The following is a 21,036-nucleotide window of genomic DNA, read 5'->3' on the forward strand; positions in this document are numbered from 1 at the left end:
AAAATACCAGCAACAGTGTGTGAAAACCTTGTGAACACGTACAGAAAACGTTTGACCTGTGTCATTGCCAACAAAGGGTATATAACAAAGTATTGAGAAACTTTTGTTATTGACCAAATACTTATTTTCCACCATAATTTGCAAATAAATTCATTAAAAATCCTACAATGTGATTTTCTGGATTTTTTTTTCTCAATTTGTCTGTCATAGTTGACGTGTACCTATGATGAAAATTACAGGCCTCTCTCATCTTTTTAAGTGGGATAACTTGTACAATTGGTGGCTGACTAAATACTTTTTTCCCCCACTGTATATCCTCTTACTGGGTTCAGACCGCTAAGGGTTAGATACATTGAACTCTATGTGGCCTAGCTGAAGGAGGTTCAGCAGGCTAACACGGTCTTGTGGCCTAGCTGAAGGAGGCTCAGCCGGCTAACACAGTCTTGTGGCCTAGCTGAAGGAGTATCAGCAGGATAACACAGTCTTGTGGCCTAGCTGAAGGAGGCTCAGCAGGCTAACACGGTCTTGTGGCCTAGCTGAAGGGGCATGTCTTAAAAAATGGCAGAGTAAAAAAAAAAATGTTTTGTGTCCACATGGCTTCTCATCTTCTCTTGTGCTAAAGGGGTATATTTATAAGTGGCTAGCCTTCCTAGTCTAGTCTAGCCTGCCTAGCCTGCCTAGCCTAGCCTGCCTAGCCTAGCCTGCCTAGCCTTCCTAGCCTGCCTAGCCTTCCTAACCTAGCCTGCCTAGCCTAGCCTGCCTAGCCTTCCTAGCCCAGCCTGCCTAGCCTTCCTAGCCTAGCCTGCCTAGCCTGCCTAGTCTAGCATGGTAGGGGTGTTACCAGACCTGCCAGCAAAGGCCAAGCTAAATTCCTGAAGCCTTCTGCGTTAGATACATGGTTATAACGTACCATAGAGAAACACAGTCAGCTCCTTGTCTTGTTGATGTTGATGTGGTATATCTTCATCTGAAATAACAAGTCCTAGTAGTCCTAATGTAGCTCAGTTGGTAGAGCATGGCGCTTGCAACGCCAGGGTTGTGGGTTAGATTCCCAGGGGGGCCAGTATGAAAAAATTATTATGCACTCACTAACTGTAAGACGCTCTGGATAAGAGCGTCTGCTAAATGACTAAAATGTAAAATCCTAATGGAAGGCTACGTAATAAGGTTTCTATTGGAGGCTGGGGGAAGTGATGGGTCTGGCTGCTACAGTATTCTGACTGGCAGGGATAGGTTTCCAGGTCACGGGGCACTGCCCTCTTCTTTAGTGGGGCAACAGTAAGGGACTCAGCTCAGATACATGGTTAAAAACGACATCTTATTTCGCCCTCTCTCCTTCCTTCTCTTCCTCCCCCACTCTATCTCACTCTCTTACTGGAGGATATTAAACATATTTAGATGCAGCCTGCCTCATATTCAGTTCCCATTCCTCCATTCCTCCATCCCTCTATCCCCTGTTTCAAATAAAACCAACAATCCAGCCTGCTTATTTTTAGCCTCAGAATCTGCAGTAAAATATCAGACTAACGCATGACAAGGGCTTGACCAGGGCTTGACAAGGGATTGGGTCTCCAATTCTCAAACCAAGAGAATAAAAGGGGAAGAACTTTGAGATTTGATCCTCCTTCAGCTAGGCCACAAGACCGTGTTAGCCTGCTGAGCCTCCTTCAGCTAGGCCACAAGCCCGTGTTAGCCTGCTGAGCCTCCTTCAGCTAGGCCACAAGCCCGTGTCAGCCTGCTGAGCCTCCTTCAACTAGGCCACAAGACCGTGTTAGCCTGCTGAGCCTCCTTCAACTAGGCCACAAGACCGTGTCAGCCTGCTGAGCCTCCTTCAACTAGGCCACAAGACCGTGTTAGCCTGCTGAGCCTCCTTCAACTAGGCCACAAGACCGTGTTAGCCTGCTGAGCCTCCTTCAACTAGGCCACAAGACCGTGTCAGCCTGCTGAGCCTCAAGGCTACTAGTTATGCGTGGGTGCTTACAAAGCAGTTTAATCCAGGACCTTCATGTTCTCTTACCCTTCAGAGAACCACAGTCACTCACAGCCAGACAGTCCCTCTGAACTCCCAACTCCTGACAGTACTGAGGACCAGGAATACCACCACGTTCCCGGTCTCTGAATTCCAGCTCCCAGCCTTTCCTACCCTGTCAGTAGATGAATGAGAAGCAGATCTTTGGCATAGATGGGGTTGGTGTAGTGGGAAAGTGGGAGTTGGTTTGGTAACTAAGGGATGCACATGCTGCTATCAAAGCCCACTTTGAAGGCTAGCAGATGCCTGCCTTTTAATGGTCCCTCATAAAGATACTGTAGACTTACAGCTGGACTGACGGCCATAATGAGATTCTAGGTGATTGTTCCAGGGGATCTAGGGGACTGTTTAGGAGAGGACTGAATGCTAGAGAAAGAGATGCTAAACAAAAACACACCCTGGCTGTTTCCAATTAATTTAGTAAGAAGCACCCTGCCAAAGCAACCTCTACCAAATCAAAAGATGACATTGGTAGCCTTTTCTCTATCATTTCGATGCAGCAAGCAAGAACAGATGATTGACAGAGACAGTGGTTAAAATCCCCTCCTCAGGCTGTGTCCTTGTGCAGATGCGGGGGCCTCCAGTCCCATTCACTGGAGCCCATCCCTACAGCCAGCCGATCTTCAACAAGTGGGCTGTGTGACCAGGCAATAAGTACTTCAAGATAAAAGGCCCAGGGGATATCCACCGTGCCAAGAGAGAGAAACAGAAGAAGAACAATCCTCCTCTCTCCTTCCTGTTCTCATATAAAGCAGACCACAGAGACGCATAAGAAGAGACAATAGTGTGGAGGACGACAGAGAATAGTGTGGAGAACGACAGAGAATAGTTTGGAGTATGACAGAGAATAGTGTGGAGGACGACAGAGAATAGTGTGGAGGACGACAGAGAATAGTGTGGAGGACGACAGAGAATAGTGTGGAGGATGACAGAGAATAGTGTGGAGGACGACAGAGAAAGTGCAGGACAGAGAAGGGACAGGACAGAGAAGGAACATTATGGATATGATAGAAGCAAGGGGCAGGAAGTCAACCTAATGAAAACCCCATCAATTGTGTAGGCATATCTGCCTCTCACAGCTCTCTGAATAGGATTTTATGTTGCCTCTGCTGCCAACCTAAGTAGGCAGACGTGTGTGTGTCTGTGTGTGTGTGTGTGTGTTTGTGTGTGTGTGTGTATGGGTATGGTTGTGGGTGTTAATGCAGGCCCGGGGTGTAATAGAGAGTCCTACTCCTGGACCAGTTGCCAGGCTCACACTGAGGGAACTGGGCATTAGCATGTTTTCCCCCCAATAAACAAGGCGTTGTCGTTGTCCTGAAACCAGGGCAGGCAGAGCAAAAAGCAATACCCTGTGACCAGCCTGGTGTTCAATAGGCAGCAAATGGAAGAAAACGCTCTGAATGGAGTAAACCAGGTAGTATCTTACTTCTTTCTTGATTTTTATGTTGCACAATGTTTTGCTACAATGTGCCCTAATGAATATGACCCTCAATTCTCAGTTTCACCAACCAAGTGGGGAGGAAATAGTTCCTAAACGGTTAGAGAGTGCTGTTTATGATCAAAACATTCCTTGGCCAGAAGCCTGAGCATGCATGTGGAAATGTGTGTTCTGGGGTGTTTTTGTCCTGGTATAGTAGGTTTGTGTGTGTGTGTGTGTGTGTGTGTGTGTGGCTCCGGATGCCCACTTACTTCCCCTCTCTGACAGAATGTTTTATGAGCACAGTTGAAAAATGTGTTGGACTGGGCCTTGGAGTCAGGAAATGAGATATTAAGAAAAAAGAAAAAAGTGACCCTTCAATGCTGTTTTAGTACTTTGAACCTCTTTTGGTTGAGACAGGAAGAGAGGGGCCTCTTATGAAAACCCAAATGCAAGCAACTTTACAGTACTGTGCCGTATTGCTAGAATAAGGAACGTACTGTAACACTCTCATACAATCTAAGATCTATGATAATCATAACTTATCTGATTACCTTGCTCTACCTGCTATAGTACACTGATCAACAGTACTGTACACCACACATCATACATGTGCTACTCTTCACACTCACACACTGCATGCAGTTCAATGTGTTTTTAAAATGGCAACAACCTGAAAAAACGAACAGTAAATCCCAATGCAACTCTTTCCTCTTTCCGCATCAGCTGCAGTCCAGGAGCAGGATTGCCAGGATAGTAACAAGCTAGTAACAGGCTAGTTACAGGCCAGTAACAGGCTAGTTACAGGCCATTAACAGGCCAGTAACAGGCTAGTAACAAGCTAGTAACAGGCCAGTAACAGGCTAGTAACAGGCCTGTAACAGGCCAGTAACAGGCTAGTAACAGGCCAGTAACAGGCTAGTAACAGGCTAGTAACAGGCTAGTAACAGGCTAGTAGGCTAATAACAGGCCAGTAACGGGCTAGTAACAGGCTAGTAACAGGCTAGTAACAGGCCAGTAACAGGCTAGTTACAGGCCAGTAACAGGCCAGTAACAGGCTAGTAACAAGCTAGTATCAGGCCAGTAACAGGCTAGTAACAGGCCTGTAACAGGCCAGTAACAGGCTAGTAACAGGCTAGAAACAGGCTAGTAACAGGCTAGTAGGCTAATAACAGGCCAGTAACAGGCTAGTAACAGGCTAGTAACAGGCTAGTAACAGGCCAGTAACAGGCTAGTAATAGGCTAGTAACAGGCTAGTAACAGGCCAGTAACAGGCTAGTAACAGGCCAGTAACAGGCTAGTAACAGGCTAGTAACAAGCTAGTAACAGGATAGTAACAAGCTAGTAACAGGCTAGTAACAGGCTAGTAACAGGCTAGTAACCGGCCAGTAATCAAATCAAATCAAATTTTATTGGTCACATGCGCCGAATACAACAGGTGCAGACATTACAGTGAAATGCTTACTTACAGCCCTTAACCAACAGTGCATTTATTTTTTACAAAAAAAGTAAAAATAAAACAACAACAAAAAAAGTGTTGAGAGAAAAAAGAGCAGAAGTAAAATAAAGTGACAGTAGGGAGGCTATATATACAGGGGGGTACCGTTGCAGAGTCAATGTGCGGGGGCACCGGCTAGTTGAGGTAGTTGAGGTAATATGTACATGTGGGTAGAGTTAAAGTGACTATGCATAAATAATTAACAGAGTAGCAGCAGCGTAAAAAGGATGGGGTGGGGGGGCAGTGCAAATAGTCCGGGTAGACATGATTAGCTGTTCAGGAGTCTTATGGCTTGGGGGTAGAAGTTGTTGAGAAGTATTTTGGACCTAGACTTGGCACTCCGGTACCGCTTGCGTGCGGTAGCAGAGAGAACAGTCTATGACTAGGGTGGCTGGAGTCTTTGACAATTTTGAGGGCCTTCCTCTGACACCGCCTGGTATAGAGGTCCTGGATGGCAGGAAGCTTGGCCCCAGTGATGTACTGGGCCGTACGCACTACCCTCTGTAGTGCCTTGCGGTCGGAGGCCAAGCAGTTGCCATACCAGGCGGTGATGCAACCAGTCAGGATGCTCTCGATGGTGCAACTGTAGAATTTTTTGAGGATCTGAGGACCCATGCCAAATATTTTCAGTCTCCTGAGTGGGAATAGGCTTTGTCGTGCCCTCTTCACGACTGTCTTGGTGTGTTTGGACCATGATAGTTCGTTGGTGATGTGGACACCAAGGAACTTGAAGCTCTCAACCTGTTCCACTACAGCCCCGTTGATAAGAATGGTAACAGGCCATTAACAGGCTAGTAACTAGCAAGTAGCAGGCAGGTAACAGGCTAGTAACAGGCTAGTAACAGGCCAGTAACAGGCTAGTAACAGGCTAGTAACAGGCTAGCATCAGGCTAGTAACAGGCTAGTAACAGGCCAGTAACAGGCCAGTAACAGGCCAGTAAAAGGCTAGTAACAGGCTAGTAACAGGCCAGTAACAGGCCAGTAACAGGCTAGTAACAGGCCAGTAACAGACCAGTAACAGGCTAGTAACAGGCTAGTAACAGGTTAGTAACAGGCTAGTAACAGGCTAGTAACAGGCCAGTAACAGGCAAGTAACAAGCTAGTAACAGGCCAGTAACAGGCTAGTAACAGGCTAGTAACAGGCTAGTAACAGGCTAGTAACAGGCTAGCATCAGGCTAGTAACAGGCCAGTAACAGGCCAGTAAAAGGCTAGTAACAGGCTAGTAACAGGCCAGTAACAGGCCAGTAACAGGCCAGTAACAGGCTAGTAACAGGCCAGTAACAGGCCAGTAACAGGCCAGTAACAGGCTAGTAACAGGCTAGTAACAGGCCAGTAACAGGCCAGTAACAGGCTAGTAACAAGCTAGTAACAGGCTAGTAACAGGCAAGTAACAAGCTAGTAACAGGCCAGTAACAGGCTAGTAACAGGCTAGTAACAGGCTAGTAACAGGCTAGTAACAGGCTAGTAACAGGCCAGTAACAGGCTCGAACTGACAGACACTAAGAAGTAGAACACATTCAGCTCTTAACCCTTGCCTTCCACTCTTAGTAAAACATGTTGAATAAAAGCTGTAGTCAAAATGGGTCCCAGCTCAGAGGCTCAGAGAGAGATGCTGGCTTTTACTGACTAATACTGAGTTTACTGCCAGACCCAGACTACTCACATACACTAATACCGCTTAACAGGTTGATAAGCATTATGCACTCATTTACATATTCTGATGGATGACTTTTTAGAGAGGTGATGGTTTAGCTAAGGTGGTGAGGTGGAAAATACAATGTATTACTCTTCCATGTGGTGACTCTGACCCTGCTCTGTATCCCAAGCTCGTCTTTGTGGTGACTCTGACCCTGCTCTGTATCCCAAGCTCTTCTTTGTGGTAACTCTGACGCTGGTCTGGGTCCCAGGCTCTTGCTGCACAGGTCTGGGTCAGCACCCTGGCAGTCTGCCTGCCTACATCACCTATGTGTCTGACACAGTCCGAGACCTGCAGGAGAGTGAGAAGATGAGAAGAGGAGGAAACACTGCCTTTGTCACTCAGACCGCAAGGGCGTCACCCCACTTCCAGCCGCTAACAAGTCACAGGGGTGGCAGACCATCGCACTGTGAAAACCTAGAGGCTGTTTCCATGTGGACTGGATCAACGGTTCATTTCTAGTTTCAGTGATGAATAACTAATAATCTCCAGCGTCCTGCACATAGTTTGACATTTACAGCAACACATCTCTATCTTTTCCTTCTTCCTGTCTACTGTCTATCCCCCCTCTGTCTTAGTTCCTTGTCCCCTCCCCTGACCTCTCCACATTCTGCCTCTCCTCTTCCTCTCTCTGATGGGTCAGCCCATTCTCCTTCTCCTGCCTCCCCTCCTCTCTCTCTCCAGCCTCTCCCCTCCCTTCTCCAGACTCCTCTCCTCTCTCTCTCCAGCCTCTCCCCTCCCTCCTCCAGACTCCTCTCCTCTCTCTCTCCAGCCTCTCCCCTCCCTCCTCCAGACTCCTCTCATCTCTCTCTCCATCCTCTCCCCTCCCTCCTCCAGACTCCTCTTGTCTCTTTGCAGTCTCTCCTCTACCCCCTCAGTCCTCCCAGGTTGTCCATGGCTGTTCTGCAGGCAGGAGACAGAGAGAAAGAGAGCAGCTCCTATTATAGAGAGAGCAATGTATGAGTATGAGAATATGAGTTTATGTTGTAGGTACAGTACATACTAGCTATGAGGTACACCTATCTTGCAGACTCACACTACTCTCTCTCTCTCTCTCTCTCTCTCTGTCTCTCAATTCAATTTCAATTGAAGGGCTTTATTGGCATGGGAAACATATGTTAACATTGCCAAAGCAATTGAAGTAGATAATAAACAAAAGTGAAAAAAACAATTAAAAATGAACAGTAAACGTTACACTCAGAAGTTCCAAAAGAATAAAGACATTTCAAATGTCATATTATGTCTATATACAGTGTTGTAACAATGTGCAAATACTTAAAGTACAAAAGGGAAAATAAATAAACATAAATATGGATTGTATTTACAATGGTGTTGTTCTTCACTGGTTGCCCCTTCCTTGTGGCAACAGGTCACAAATCTTGCTGCTGTGATTGCACACTGTGTTATTTCACCCAATAGATATGTGAGTTTATCAAAATTGGATTTGTTTTCGAATTCATTTTGGGTCAGTGTAATATGAGGGTAATATGCGTCTCTAATATGGTCATACATTTGACAGGAGGTTAGGAAGTGCAGCTTAGTTCCCACCTCATTTTGTGGGCAGTGTGCACATAGCCTGTCTTTTCTTGAGAGCCAGGTCTGCCTACGTCGACCCTTCTCAATAGCAAGGCTATGCTCACTGAGTCTGTACATAGTCAAAGCTTTACTTCATTCTGGGTCAGTCACAATGGTCAGGTATTCTGCCAATGTGTACTCTCTGTTTAGGGCCAAATAGCATTCTAGTTTGCTCTGTTTTTTTGTTAATTCTTTCCAATGTGTCAAGTAATTATCTTTTTCTTTTCTCATGATTTGGTTGGGTCTAATTGTGTTGCTGTCCTTGGGCTCTGTGGGGTTTGTTTGTGTTTGTGAACAGAGCCACAGGACCAGCTTACTTAGGGGACTCTTCTCCAAGTTTATCTCTCTATAGGTGATGGCTTTGTTATCGAAGGTTTGGGAATCACTTCCTTTAGGTGGTTGCAGAGTTTAACGGCTCTTTTTTTTATTTGGATAATTAGCGGGTATCGGCCTAATTCTGCTCTGCATGCATTATTTGGTGTTTTACATTGTACACAGAGGATATTTTTGCAGAATTCTGCATGCAGAGTCTCAATTTGGTGTTTGTCCCATTTTGTGAATTATTGGTTGGTGAGCGGACCCCTTCTTGCCTTGTCTCTAAGATCATTCACGGCTTCGTGGAAGTTACCTGTGGCGCTGATGTTTAGGCCGTGGTATGTATATTTTTTTGTGTGCTCTAGGGCAACGGTGTCTAGATGCAATTTGTATTTGTGGTCCTGGCAAATGGACCTTTTTGGAACACCATTATTTTTGTCTTATTGAGAATTACTGTCAGGACCCAGGTCAGACAGAATTTGTACAGAAGATCTAGGTGCTGCTGTAGGCCCTCCTTGGTTGGGGACCAAAGCACCAGATCATCAGAAAACAGTAGACATTTGACTTCAGATTCTAGTAGGGTGAGGCCGGGTGCTGCAGACTGTTCTAGTGCCATCGCCAATTCGTTGATATATATGTTGAAGAGGGTGGGGCTTAAGGTTAATCCCTGTCTTACCCTACGGCCCTGTGGAAAGTAATGTGTGTGTTTTTTGCCAATTTTAACCGCACACTTCTTGTTTGTGTACATGGGTTTAATAATGTCGCATGTTTTTCCCCCAACACCACTTTCCATCAATTTTATAGCAGACCCTCATGCCAAATTGAGTCAAAAGCTTTTTTGAAGTCAACAAAGCATGAGAAGACTTTGCCTTTGTTTTGTTTTGTTTGTTTGTCAATTAGGACGTGCAGGGTGAATACGTGGTCTGTCGTACGGTAATTTGGTAAAAAGCCAATTTGACATTTGCTCAGTACATTGTTTTCACTGAGGAAATGTACAAGTATGCTGTTAATGATAATGCAGAGGATTTTCCCAAGGTTGCTGTTGACGCATATCCCATGGTAGTTATTGGGGTCAAAGTTGTCTCCACTTTTGTGGATTGGGGTTATCAGTCCTTGGTTCCAAATATTGGGGAAGATGCCAGAGCTGAGGAAGATGTTAAAGAGTTTTAGTATAGCCAATTGGAATTTCTGGTCTGTATATTTTATCATTTCATGTAGGATACCATCAACACTACAGGCCTTTTTGTGTTGGAGGGTTTGTATTTTCAATGTAATTGGAGAATCCAGTGCATTCTGGCAGTCTTTAACAGCTGATTCTAAGATTTGTAATTGATCATGTATATGTTTTTGCTGTTTGTTCTTTGTTCTTTGTCATAGAGCCAAAAAGATTGTAGAAGTGGTTTATTCACATCTCCATTTTGGATAGATAACTCATCGTGTTGTTGTTTGTTTAGTGTGTTCCAATTTTCCCAGAAGTGGTTAGATTCTATGGATTCTTCAATTACATTGAGCTGATTTCTGACGTGCTGTTCCTTCTTTTTCCGTGGTGTAATTCTGTATTGTTTTAGTGATTCACCATATTGAAGGCGTAGACTCAGGTTTTCTAGGTCTCTATGTTTTTGGTTGATAGGTTTATCAATTTATTTCTTAGGTTTTTGCATTCTTCATCAAGCCGTTTGTCATTGTTGTTAATTTTCTTAGGTTTTCTGCTTGACATTTTTTGATTTGATAGTGAAGCTGAAAGGTCAAATATACTTCACTATTGCAGTGAAATGTTTTGTCGAGGAACTTGTCTAAAAGGGATTGAATTTGTTGTTGCCTAATTGTTTTTTAATAGGTTTATACACTACTTTCCTTCCATCTATAGCATTTCTTAATATTGTGCAGTTCCTTTGACTTTGATGCCTCATGATTGAGTATTGCTCTGTTCAGGTAGACTGTAATTTTGCTGTGATCTGATAGGGGTGTTAGTGGGCTGACTGTGAACGCTCTGAGAGACTCTGTTTTGAGGTCAGTGATAAAGTAATATACAGTACTACTGCCAAGCGATGAGCTGTAGGTGTACCTACCATATGAGTCTCCTTGAAGCCTACCATTGACTATGTACAGACCCAGCGTGCGACTGAGCTGCAGGAGTTGTGACCCATTTTTGTTGGTTGTTTTGTCATAGTTGTGTCTAGGGGGACATATTTGGGAGGGAATACTGTCACCTCCAGGTAGATGTTTGTCCCACTGTGTGCTGAGTGTGTCAGGTTATTGTCCAGTTCTGGCATTTAGGTCGCCAGAGACTAGTACATGTCACTGGGCCTGGAGATGGTTGATCTCCCCTTCTAGGATGGAGAAGCTGTCATCGTTGAAGTATGGGGATTCTATTGGGGGGATATAGGTAGCACACATGAGGACATTTTTCTTTGTTGAGATAATTTCCTTATTAATTTCTAGCCGGATGTAAAATGTTCCTGTTTTGACAAATTTATTAGAGTGGGTTAGGTCTGCTCTATATCAAATTAGCATACCCCCTGAGTCTCCTCCCTGTTTCACACCTGGTAGTTTGGTGGAAGGGACTACCAGCTCTCTGTAACCTAGAGGGCAATCATTGGGTCTGTCTCCTCTCTACTATGTTTCTTGTAGGATGACAATGTCTGTATTCCCAATTTCTTTGATGAAGTCTGGGTTCCTGCTCTTTAGGCCAAAGGCAGATGACCTCAGACGTTGTATATTCCAGGATGAGATAGTAAAAGCTTTTTGTTCCATAGTGTCTAGCGTTGTTTTCGTTTGGTTTCGGCCCGGACCATTACAGTAGGTGTGAGCAGAGCATGTTGAGCATCTGATATATACCTCTTGGGTCGCAGGATGGGTCTTAGGGGGGTGCCTTAGTTGTGCCTGTTGCTCTGCTCAAGGCCTGGGCATATGTGACTCGTTTCCGTAATCTAGACGTATGTCGCGGGTCACTACTTCACAGTACAGCCATTTGAACGTAAACCTTTTTTTTTTTATCAAAATGCGTTTTTTGGCAGAAGTGCCTTCTTGAACATGTGAACTTTCATGTGCCTTAATAACAAACTTAGCCTCAGAAAAAGATAGCAACCTTCCTACTAGCCATGATTGGCTGAGATAATGAGTGGGCTGGACATGCTGAGAGATGAGTTTGGATTGGTCATATAGCACGCATCTGTCTATTTGAGCTGGTCAGTATGTGTAGGTAATCCTGTTTAAATATATTGCGTAGTAGAACTGCATAAGTGTTGCTCTCCACTTTCTGGAGAACCGAGTTTTGAAATCAGTGGAATTAGAGTATGATAGCTAAGGACATGGAGAAAACACCTGTCTCCGGATTACATCTTCAAACTAAGGGCAACCATGGCATCTGTGACAGAGAGAAGCATCCAACCATGATGTATACGGGTAAGATAGTCTAGCTAGCTACATTTTCAGATATTACACGTTTCTAATTTTGACAAAGTTGTGTTCATTTCAAGTTCAAGTGTACTGTTAGCTAGCTAGCTAATGTTAGCTGGCTGGCTCGCTAGCTAACATTAGGTGTATGATTGTATTATTTGTAACTCAGAGCCATTTGCTTGGCTAGTTATAGCCTACCTGGACGTATGAACCTGGTTGGTTGGCAACCTGCAGATTCATGCAGAGCAGTAACATCATGAGTTGGGATTATGGTTCATCCGTTTCAATAGAATGTCACTGCAACAACTGTTGATAGACGTAGCTGGTAAATTTGCTCTGGCTATCTACTCCGATTTCAGAGCACTCTCGTCTGAGTGTGCCAGAGTGCAGAATAACTGACAAATTTATGAACGCTCAACACCCATTGAATATGGCCGGTGTCAGTAAATGTTGGAAAAATGTGTAAATTGTTGCCAGCAGCACAGTTGCAGTCACCAACGCTCTGGATAACATAAAAACAGCCTAACCAGCTCTGCTAGGGCGAGTACAATGGTCGGTGAGCTGTTCTTTCATTTCTGGAAGTAGCTAGCTAGCTAGCCAGCGTTAGCCAGTTAGCTTGGGTGCTTGACCGCTGTTGTTAGGACAGAACGCTTGAATCAACCCTAAGAGACATGGGTGGGGCTGAAGCTTAAGAGTGTGTGAACGATGCTGAATGGGTGTAGACAAATAAGAGCTCTCCAGTATGTACCAAAACATTCAAAGGCCATTTCTCAAAAGTGAGTTTACAAGTTTATCAACTTTCAAAGCAGAATTACTTTCCCATTGTTCTTCAAATGCAGTGTATGATATACCATTTTGTAGCTCTATGTCTCTGCTTTTATCAAATGTAAAAAACATAACTTCAAATTTGACTACATAAGACCGAAACAAAGTGGTCGATCACATACGTGCGGCTGTCATGTAGAGGTCCTTGCTGCAGGGGCGGGGGGCATGGGGGGGCATAAGAAGCATAGGTCTGATCTGGGGGGGCCTATATAGGGTGTGGCCAGGGTTTATATGGGGTGGTCTCAGCTGTTTGCGCTCTCTCTCTCTCTCACTCACTCACTCACTCACTCACTCACTCACTCACTCACTCACTCACTCACTCACTCACTCACTCACTCACTCACTCACTCACTCACTCTCACACACACACACACACACACACACACACACACCAATTACTGTCAGTTGTGGGACGCTGGTATGATGTCTATAATGGAGGTGGGAGGAGGGTGGGCAGGATAATAACACAGCATAGACAATGAGAGGGGCAGGGGCATTTGTGAGAATGTTGAAGAGACTGTTGATCTGTGTGTGCTACAGTGCAGCTCTTTGTCTCTCTACAGACTGGGGCACTGGGTAACCATCCTCATGCCTCCTCTCTCTGCCCCAGACACACAGCCAAGGACCGGAGGAGAGAAAAAGGGTGTGTGGCTTTCCCAGAAACCTCCCAGGAGATGTGTGTGAGAAGCTAACAACCAACTCATTGAGTGTCACTTAATATGTTGTCCAGTTGAAAATTGATTTATTTCCTGTCGTCGTACAGTAATCATGTTTTTTTGTTGTTGCATGAGGCAGAGTTCAAATCAGGACTGTTGAGGTCTATTCTCACACCAATCTGCTGCATTCATCATCGTTTGGAGCTAAGTAGCGGATGCCAAAAGAGGCACAGTGCTTGGGTGTGTGTATGAGAGAGAGTGTGAGACAGAGAGTTTGAGCATGGTAAACCTAGAAACGTGTCATACAGACTAACAACCCTGGTTTCTGACATGCAGGAACATCTCATTTTATTTTTTTCACACTCTTATCCAGAGCTTACAGTTAGTGAGTGCATAAATTTTTCATACTGGCCCCTGTGGGAAACGAACCCACAACCCTGGCGTTGCAAGCGCCATGCTCTACCAACTGAGCTACAGGGGACTACATCTGTTCTTTCAACATCCAAACAGAGCTGCCCAGCCAGAAACAGATCTCACCATCTACAAATAACACCCATATACACCCCCATAAAGAACACTCATATACACCCCCATAAAGAACACCCATATACACCCCCATAAAGAACACCCATATACACCCCCATAAAGAACACCCATATACACCCCCATAAAGAACACCCATATACACCCCCATAAAGAACACCCATATACACCCCCCATAAAGAACACCCATTTAAGCCCCCATCTCTCCCCAGTCTCTCGGCTCTCTCCAGCAGGACCTTCACAGGCTGTGATCTCTTTGTACAGTATTACCATGCCAGTGGAATATCATCTGTGAATGCCAAATTTCAAACACACCATTCATCATGTTGTGAAGGGATGTTGCGCTGAACCGGCCAAAATAAGCAAAGGGAGATTTTGACTGTAATAAACCAAGTTGGGCGAATAATCATCAATTAAACGTGTGTCGTCTTGCATCTGTTCAGATTATAGACATATGGGAGAAAATGACGTGTGTTTTTTTGCAACTATTACAAATGCCATGTGGCCTTGGTTCAGCAACTCTAACCCAGTATGACAGTTACTGTACCAACTTTCTATGAACAGCTGTCTGTATATGGGGAAATGCCACAGTGGACCAATGTAAGCCCAAGATAAACAGTTCCCATCGGTTTTCTTGCAGTCAGAAAGATCCCATGCACTTGTACACCCTATACCATGCATGTTGTGAGGGAAAAGGAATCTGCTAAATGGTATATATTATTGTATTATTATAGATGTGGATTGCCATGGGTTTGACAGTAAATCTGTCTAAGACCACACCAACCGTACACCAGTCATACTGAATCATACAGAAAGCACCCAGCATGGCAGCAGCTGACCCCAATAATGGAGTTGAAGCCTTCACTCTTTATAGGCCTAGGCTATAGGCTATAGGATGCTGCAGCTGTCCTGTGTTGGGTGGGAGATGTGAGGTAAATTGTTGTTTCTTTAGTCCTAACGTCAAGAGTCAAGAAAGTGAAACCCTGTCCAAGGTGCAGCTGCACCCTGCTCTCCCTGGCAGCTGTGGCACGCTGTACTGTTGGCACACCTGATGCCCTGGGCACTGCATGCACTGGGAGAGAGGTGGGAAGGTTCTCCTCAGGTTGCCATGTGATTCCTGTACTCAGAGAGAGAGAGCAAGAGAGACTATTTGCAGATCTTTACAACACTGTATATAGACATAATGTGACATTTGAAATGTGTTTATTCTTTTGAAACTTTTGTGAGTGTAATGTTTACTGTTCATTTTTTATAGTTTATTTCACTTTTGTTTATTATCTATTTCACTTGCTTTGGCAATGTAAACATATGTTTCTCATGCCAATAAAGCCCTTAAATTGAAAATGAATTGAGAGAGAGCGATAGAGAGAGAGAGCAAGGGGGAGGGGCAGAGAGAGCGAGGGCGAGAGAGAGAGAGAGAGAGAAGAAAGTAGTGTAGAAACCTACCAAAAAACTATTAAGCAACAACAAATTCTATCCCTTTTAGACAACTTCTTGGAGAGAAAAAATACACTGTAATAGTGAAGGTGTAAACCTGGCAGTAAAAAGCCTAAACAGTATATTTGACCTTTCAGCTTCACTATCAAATCTAAAGCTTTCAAGCAGAAAATGAAAAATAATGACAAATGGTTTGATGAAGAATGCAAAAACCTAAGAAAGAAATTGAGAAACCTATACAACCAAAAACAGAGAGACCCAGAAAACCTGAGTCTATGCCTTCACTATGGTGAATCACTAAAACAATACTGAAATACACCACGGAAAAAGAAGGAACAGCACGTCAGAAATCAGCTCAATGTAATTGAAGAATCCATAGAATCTAACCACTTCTGGGAAAATTGGAACACACTAAACAAACAACAACACGAAGAGTTATCTATCCAAAACGGAGGTGTATGGATAAACCACTTCTCCAATCTTTTAGGCCCTATAACAAAGAACAAATAGCAAAAACATATAGATGATTAAATACAAATCTTAGAATAAACTATTAAAGACTACCAGAGCCCACTGGATTCTCAAATTACATTGAATGAACTACAGGACAAAATACAAACCCTCCAACCCAAAAAGGCCTGTAGTGTTGATGGTATCCTAAATGAAATGATAATATATACAGACCACAAATTCCAATTGGCTATACTTAAACTCTTTAACACCATCCATAGCTCTGGCATCTTCCCCAATATTTGGAACCAAGGACTGATCACCCCAATCCACAAAAGTGGAGACATATTTGACCCCAATAACTACCGTGGGATATGGGTCAACAGCAACCTTGGGAAAACCCTCTGCATTATCATTAACAGCAGACTCGTACATTTCCTCAGTGAAAACAATGTACTGAGCAAATGTCAAATTGGCTTTTTACCAAATTACCATACGACAGACCACGTATTCACCCTGCACATCCTAATAGACAAAGAAACAAACCAAAACAAAGGCAAAGTCTTCTCATGCTTTGTTGATTTCAAAAAAGCTTTTGACTCAATTTGGCATGAAGGTCTGCTATTCAAATTGATGGAAAGTGGTGTTGGGGGAAAAACATTAGGAAATCCGTTTACACAAACAACAAGTGTGCGGTTAAAATTGGCAAAAAACACACACATTTCTTTCCACAGGGCCGTGGGGTGATACAGGGATGCAGCTTAAGCCCCACCCTCTTCAACATATATACAGTGCCTTCGGAAAGTATTCAGACCCCTTGACCGTTTCCACATTTTGTTAGGTTACAGCCTTATTCTAAAATTGATTCAATTGTTTTTTCCCTCATCAATCTACACACAATACCCCATAATGACAAAGCAATTACAGGATTTTAGAATTTTTGCTAATTTAATACAAATATTAAACTGAAATAATATATTTACATAAGTATTCAGACCCTTTACTCAGTACTTTGTTGAATAACCTTTGGCAGCGATTACAGCCTCTGGTCTTCTTGGGTATGACGCTACACGGTTGACACACCTGTATTTGGGGAGTTTCTCCCATTCTTATCTGCAGATCCTCTCAAACTCTGTCAGGTTGGATTGGGAGCATTGCTGCAAAGCTATTTTCAGGTCTCTCCAGAGATGTTAGATCGGGTTCAAGTCCGGGCTCTGGCTGGGCCACTCAAGGACATTCAGAGAATTGTCCTGAGGCCACTCCTGCGTTGTCTTGGATGTGTGCTTAGGGTCGTTGTCCTGTTGGAAGGTGAACCTTCGCCCCAGTCTGAGGTCCTGAGTGCTCTGGAGCAGGTTTTCATCAAGGATCTCTCTGTACTTGGCTCTGTTAATCTTTGCCTCGATCCTGACTAGCCTCCCAGTCCCTGCCGCTGAAAAACACCCCCACAGCATGATGCTGCCACCACCATTCTTCACCGCAGGGATGGTGCCAGGTTTCCTCTAGAAATGACGCTTGGCATTAAGGCCAAAGAGTTCAATCTTGTTTCTCATGGTCTGAGAGTCTTTGGTGCCTTTTGGCAAACTCCAAGCAGGCTGTCATGTGCCTTTTACTGAGGAGTGGCTTCCGTCTGGCCACTCTACCAGAAAGGCCTGATTGGTGGTGTGCTGCAGAGATGGTTGTCCTTCTGGAAGGTTCTCCGATCTCCACAGAGGAACTCTAGAGCTCTGTCAGACTGACCATTGGGTTCTTGGTCACCTCTCTGACCAAGGCCCTTCTCCCCCGATTGCTCAGTTTAGCCGCATGGCCAGCTCTAGGAAGAGTCATGGTGGATCCAAACTTCTTCCATTTAATAATGATGGAGGCCACTGTGTTCTTGGGGACCTTCAATGCTGCAGACATTTTTTGGTACCCTTCTCCAGATCTGTGCCTCGACACAATCCTGTCTCGGAGCTCTACGGACAATTCCTTTGACCTCATGGCTTGGTTTTTGCTCTGACATGCACTGTCAACTGTGGGACCTTATATAGACAGGTGTGTCCCTTTCCAAATCAATCAATTTAATTTACCACAGGTGGCCTCCAATCAAGTTGTAGAAACATCTCAAGGATGATCAATGGATACAGGATGCACCTGAGCTCAATTTCGAGTCTCATAGCAAAGGGTCTGAATACTTATGTAAATAAGCTATGTGTGTTTTTTATTTATTTTTATAAATTAGCAAATATTTCAACAAACCTGTTTTTGCTTCCTCATTATGGGTTGTTCAAAAAAAGATCCAGTTGTCAGGACCACAAATACAAATTGCATCTAGACGCTGTTGCCCTAGAGCACACAAAAAACTATACATACCTTGGCCTAAACACCAGCGCCACAGGTAACTTCCACAAAGCTGTGAAAGATCTGAGAGACAAGGCAAGAAGGGCCTTCTATGCTAACCAGGGGCCACTAAAACACAAAGGCATGTCACTACTACTGACTTGGCCCAGGCACCTGACATGTACACACACACCATCACTATGATCAGGAATAGTATTGTGGGGAGGAAGGCTTTAGGGTGGGTGAAAAGTTAAGTGTTGTGTTGGCTGTTGGAAATTTCTCTAAAATAAGTTGGTATTACTGCTCTTTACTTTACTTTATCTGTTCAATACCCAAATAAGGGGCAGAGTGCCCCTCTTTGCCACATACCATCGCCTTTACATCCTGGCACCTCTGGGCATAACAATGACCTGAAGGAGTTTCTGATCAGCTCAACCTACGTCCACAAAAAGGAGGGAAGGCCATTAAAACTTGACCTTTGCAAAATGCCTGGCCATCCTACTCTATGTATTTCTGTTGGGTTGTGAGGCTGTGCAGAAGGCTGCTTTTCAGTTCCACTCTGGCCTTCCTTCATGAAAGAGAGAATAGCCCTATTCTACTTCAGTCCAATTTGGCTGATTTGTGGAGAACAATTTGAAAGCTTGTGAGGAGCTCTCCCCAACCAGACATCGGCATTTGGGACAGAGAGAGAGGGGGCAGGGGTCGGAAAATGTCGGCGAACAAAATAGAAATGTTTCTGCATTCCTCTTTTTCCGCCTCAATATTTATACTGGATATTCGGTTGGCCTTTTGCTTGGGTAGAGAGTGATCTGTGAGAGAGGAATGCAGAAAGCCAAAGTCCCAAAATTCCTTACGCTTCACACAAAACTGCTTTTTTACAGACAATTACACACCATAGGGCCTATCCTGATACAGGAAAGGTACAATGGAAATTTAACTTTAAGCCCCTCCTTCTCTGTATAACGTTGGGAAGGTCACAAGACAAAGTAGCAGCTATTTCACAACAAGCTGTGTCTATCAACTCAGTTTGAGGGTAAACATTTTATTCCTACACAAACTCAAACTACCACACATGTGAGATCTCAAGTCTTGGTGAGCATAGATACAGATGTAGGATCTTAATTTGATCACCCTGTTGCAGGAGAACTTGTAGTGTATTTGAGGTTGAAGTTTGTAATTTCCACTTTGAGATTTCAGACTTGATTTTCCCTTAGGAAAGATGTATCAACCACTACAAAAATGTCCAGTAATCATAATCCACATAATAATTAACATGTTGTTGCTGCAGGATTATTTTCCAGCTGTAGCAAACTGGCCCAAATTAAGATCCTACATATATACAGTGCCGTGAAAAAGTTTTAAACCTAAAAATAGATAAAGGGAACCTGGGTGAACAAATAACACAAAAATGGGATACTTATATATTTTTTATAAACAAAGTTATGCAACACCCAATGCCGCTGTGTGAAAAAGTTATTTTCACCTTCCATTCAATAACTGGTTGATCGATTTAGCAATTTGATTTAGAATTGTAGGACCCCTGTAAGTATAAAAAAATATATGTGCAAATTATTTGATAGAATATTGAATTTGCCTTTTACTACTATAACCCATAGAAACACTTTGAATAACACACTCATAAATGGCGAAAAAGACAGTAAAAAAATAAATCATAAGGTTTTGAAGTGTCTATCCTATATCTAGGAGATTTAGGAGGTTCTAGGAGGTTTAGGTCGCAGTTGTAAATGAGAACCTGTTCTCAACTGGCTTACCTGGTTAAATAAAGGTGAAATAAAAAAAATAAAAAAATAAATAGGTCTGGATTTTGAACTTTATATTTGTTGCTTTTCAGCCATTCTGATGAAGACTTGCTTGTGAGTTTTGGTTCATTGTCTTGTGATGACTCAACTGCACTTAAGCTCACGGACAGATGTGCTGACATTCTGAGAGATTTACCCCTAGTCACGGATTCAGCCGAGGCTGCCCCTCCTCCTTGCTCGGGCAGGCTTCGGCGTTCGTCGTCACCGGAGCACTAGCTGCTACCGATCCATGTTTCTATGTTCTACTTGTTTTGTCTGTATTGGTCTCACCTGTTTCCCATCTTGTAATTATGTCTTCCCTATTTAACCCTCTGGCTCACACTGTGTCTTGTGCGTGTTTGTCCATGTTTTGGTTGTCGTATGTGAGCGGGTTTGTTCCTCCCTGCGTGGAGGTTTGTTCTTTAAGATACCTACGAGTAAAGTACGTTTTTCAAGTAGCTCTGTGTCCTGCGCCTGACTTCGTCCTACCGCATTACACTGACACCTTGACACCCCTTTCCTTCCTCTCTTATTTGTCTTTTTGGTCAGAGACGACCTGCGATCAGCCCAACACATGTTGAACTGGCCATGTGCACTTCCAGTGAAAAAAATATAGTATTTCCTGGTGACAAAAACTGAAGATATTCTTCTGACTGACCATGACTTCCATGATTATGAGTCACAATACAAACACCAGATCAGGGCCTTCTAGAACCCTGACTCATTGTCTCTGTCCCAAATGGCACCCTATTCCCTCTTTAGTGTACTGCTTTTGACCAGGGCCCATAGGGCACACACTATATGTCATATACTGTATATCTATATGTGCACTATAAAGGGAATAGGGTGCCATTTGGGACGCAGCCTTTCACTTGCCCTGCCTCGTACCTTCATGATGCGCTGTCACACAGCAGTTTTCATACATTTTGGGTAAAATATCCCTGTTCCACGACCACCCCCATGCGTGGTATGATCTTACTGCTTGTTTGTCCAGAAATGACCACAGCCATGCTATCAACTCATACAAAACTGTGTTTCATATTGAAGGGATATATTCTATATTATTTTCTTGTATTTCCA

At 43.8% G+C, this 21,036-nt stretch overlaps 1 pseudogene across 1 annotated transcript in view; it reads left to right on the top strand.

Moving 5' to 3' along the window:
* LOC311121250 (tektin-3-like) overlaps nt 1–21,036 on the top strand; it is an 89,595-nt pseudogene that overhangs the window by 3,766 nt on the left and 64,793 nt on the right. The window contains exon 2 of the transcript in view: nt 6,772–6,942. The product of the transcript in view is annotated as a tektin-3-like (transcript). The remainder of the gene's footprint in view (nt 1–6,771; nt 6,943–21,036) is intronic.

Source organism: Coregonus lavaretus (genome assembly GCF_964263955.1).
Source record: "Coregonus lavaretus genome assembly, chromosome: 1".
Lineage (NCBI taxonomy): Eukaryota > Metazoa > Chordata > Actinopteri > Salmoniformes > Salmonidae > Coregonus > Coregonus lavaretus.